The sequence below is a fragment of the Manis javanica genome, chromosome 15, assembly GCF_040802235.1.
Source record: "Manis javanica isolate MJ-LG chromosome 15, MJ_LKY, whole genome shotgun sequence".
Taxonomy (NCBI): domain Eukaryota; kingdom Metazoa; phylum Chordata; class Mammalia; order Pholidota; family Manidae; genus Manis; species Manis javanica.
The window spans coordinates 83,831,298-83,834,803 of record NC_133170.1 but is presented as its reverse complement, the minus strand read 5'-3'; positions in this window follow the sequence as shown (position 1 = coordinate 83,834,803).

The following is a 3,506-nucleotide window of genomic DNA, read 5'->3' as shown; positions in this document are numbered from 1 at the left end:
CAAAAGACAAACAACAACAAATGTTGGCGAGGATGCAGAGAAAGGGGAACCCTCCTACACTGCTGGTGGGAATGTAAACTAGTTCAACCATTGTGGAAAGCAGTCTGAAGGTTCCTCAAAACACTCAAAATAGAAATACCATTTGACCCAAGAATTCTACTCCTAGGAATTTACCCTAAGAATGCAAGAAAGACATATACACCCCTATGTTTATCGCAGCACTATTTACAATAGCCAAGAAATGGAAGCAACGTAAGTGTCCATCAGTAGATGAATGGATAAAGAAGATGTGGTACATACACACAATGGAATATTATTCAACCATAAGAAGAAAACAAATCCTACCATTTGCAGCAACATGGATGGAGCTAGAGGGTATTATGCTCAGTGACATAAGCCAGGCCGAGAAAGTCAAGTACCAAATGATTTCACTCATATGTGGAGCATAAGAACAAAGCAAGAACTGTAGGAACAAAACAGCAGCAGAATCACAGAACCCAAGAATGGACTAACAGTTACCAAAGGGAAAGGGACTGGGGAGGATGGGTGGGAAAGGAGGGATAAGGGGGGAAAAAGGGACATTATGATTAGCACACATAATGTAGTGGGGGTGGGGGAACACGGGAAAGGCAGTATATACAGAGAAGACAAGTAGTGATTCTGTAGCATCTTACTATGCTGACAGACTGACTGTAATGGGGTGTGTGGGGAGACTTGATAATGGGGGGAGTCTACTAACCATAATGTTGTTTAAGTAATTGTACATTAGTGATACCTAAATAAATAAATAAATAATAAATGGTAGAAAAAATTTTAAAAACCTGACAATACCAAGGGTTGGAGAGGATGTGGAGTAAATGGAACTCATACATTGCTGGTAGGATGTAAAATGGCATCGCCACTCTGAAAACAGTTTGGCAATTTCTTTCTTGTTGTTGTTACTATACTCGTTATAGATTTATAGGATAAAATTAAAATCAACCAAGGGAAGAGACACGTGAAGCAGAGTATATGAGGGGTCCAAAGGCAGAGCTTCCAGCATTCTCTCCCCATAGAACCATGTACATCACCTCCTTCTGGTTACCATGTATGACAATAAACATAAAGTATTGCCAACCAGGGAAGACCACTCAAGCTTTTGGTGTCCAGAGTTTTTATTGGGGCTCAATCACACACTGCTCATGTAGCTGACCTTTATTTAGTCTCCAGCTACTTCCAGAGGTCAGGCTAATACCTTTAGTTATCAGTTCCTATGGAAGTCATAACTGATACTGTATGGCCCTAAAGCCCTCATCGTAAATCATATTGTGAGACCACTGTGGCCAAAGCTCCCAAGCAACAAAGACCCTCCAGTCAGGTAGGACATACCAGAGATTTTGGCAGTTTCTTGTACAATTAAGTATATAATTAGCATGTGACCCAGAAATCCCATTCATATCTATTTACCCAAGTGAAATGAAATTCTGTGGTCACACAAAAACCTATGCATGCCAAACATTGGAAACAATGTCCCTCAACTGATGAAAGGATAAACAGACAATAATGTATCCATAAAAATGAACTCTTATTTCATCAATAAAATTAATGAACTACTGATACATGCAACAATACTCTAAAATCTCAAAGGTATCATACTACATGAAAGAAGCCAGAGTCAAAAGACTACATGCTATATTATTTTGTTAATAAAACATTCTGTAAAATACAAAACTATCGTACTGAAGAACAGATCAGTGGTTGCCAGGGGCTAGGAGGCAGGGGGAGGGTTTCACTGCAAATGAACAAAATGAAGGACTTTGAGGGGATGATGGAAGTATTCTGTATCTTGATTGTGGTGGAAGCTATAGGACTTTATATGTTTGTCAAATTCATAGAGCTAAACACAAAAAGCGTGAATTTTTAAAACAAAAATGATTAAAAATAATCTTTAACTGTGGTGAAAGATCTGTGATTTACAATAAAATATGAATTCATAAGCTATCATTTATTTCAGTTTAATAAAAGAAAATCTCCCCAGGTGGTTCTAATATGCAATCAGGGTCAAGAACCATGCCTAAGGCAGTTATTTTCCCATAAATTGTGTGTGTGTGTGTGTGTGTGTGTATATATATATATATATATATGCTCTAGGACTACCATTTTTCCCTTAAAAGAGTAAGTTATCTCCCCTTCCACCCAAAAAGGTCAAGCAACAAAGACCATTGAGTTGGAAAAGGTGATCCATGAATGCATCAAATGAAAGCAGAGGTTGGCTGGACTAGGAATGTTACACTGGGAGAAAAAGAGACCCAAAACATGAAAGGTTATTGTCTTTAAGTATTTGAAGGGTGATCAGGTGTAAATAACAGATATTTTTTTGTGTTTCTAGAGGGCAGACAGGAAACAACCGGTGGAAAGGGCAAAGAACCCAATGCAAGGAAGAGATTTCTAGCAGTTAATCTGCAAACAGAACAGGATGCCACATGGAGATGTGAGCTTCTCAGCCTCAAGGACAAAACAGCAGAAGTGGGCTACCCACTTATCTAAGCTTTTATATAAGGATTTCAGCAGTGGGTAAAAGATTAGATTCGATGATCTCTTAGGTCTAATCAATTCTAAAATTCATGAAGTCCAAAGTACTGCACAGAAGAAGCTGAATTCCCCCTAGATGCTTCAGCTGAGCAAAATTTGAGAGGTACTACAAGGTCCTACCTGTCCCAAATATCTTCTTTGTCTGAAATTCCACTTCACTTCCACAAATACTAAATAATGCTCAAAAAGTGGAAGGCACTGTGCAGAAAAAGTTTTGTTAGGGAAATAAAAAGAAGATATAGAACCTCACCCCCCTGTCTTGAGAGAAATCTTCTGCATCCGTGGATGTTTTGTTGCCCTTGTCTAGCTTGGATTAATACTCACTCTGTAGGCACAGACCTGATCATCTACATTTGCCCTCTTACAGCACTAAATTATGTTTTCTACCTTTGTCTTGCATCTACCTACCACTTCAGCATTTTATTTAAAAAGTAACAATAATAATAATAAGGGAGAAATGTGGGATTCACATATAAATCAAGTATAAAAATCAAACAAATAATAATATCTGACTTGATTGTTTATAGTTCATGATGTGTGATCAAAACCGAAAGTTTCTGTGATATGACTGCCCTTGTACTGTTCACCATGTAAGAACTTATTCACCGTGTAAGAACTTGTTCGTTATGCTTCAGAAGATTGGAGACTGTTGAGAATTAGGCTTGGGGTTGATTAATGACTGTGCATTGAGTCCCCTATACAGAATTTTATTGTTGTTAACAACCATTTGATCAATAAATATGAGAGATGCCCTCTCAAAAAAAAAAAAAGAAGATACAGCTCAGTTCCAAAGCTGACTGCCTCATTCCCCCAAATCTCAGATTAAATATCACTTTCAGGAAGCTCCACTCCCTCTAAAGTCTGGCATAAGTACCCTTTCCATGCCCCTTTAGCCCTGCATACTTCTCATAGCACACATCATACGCACTGCCTTC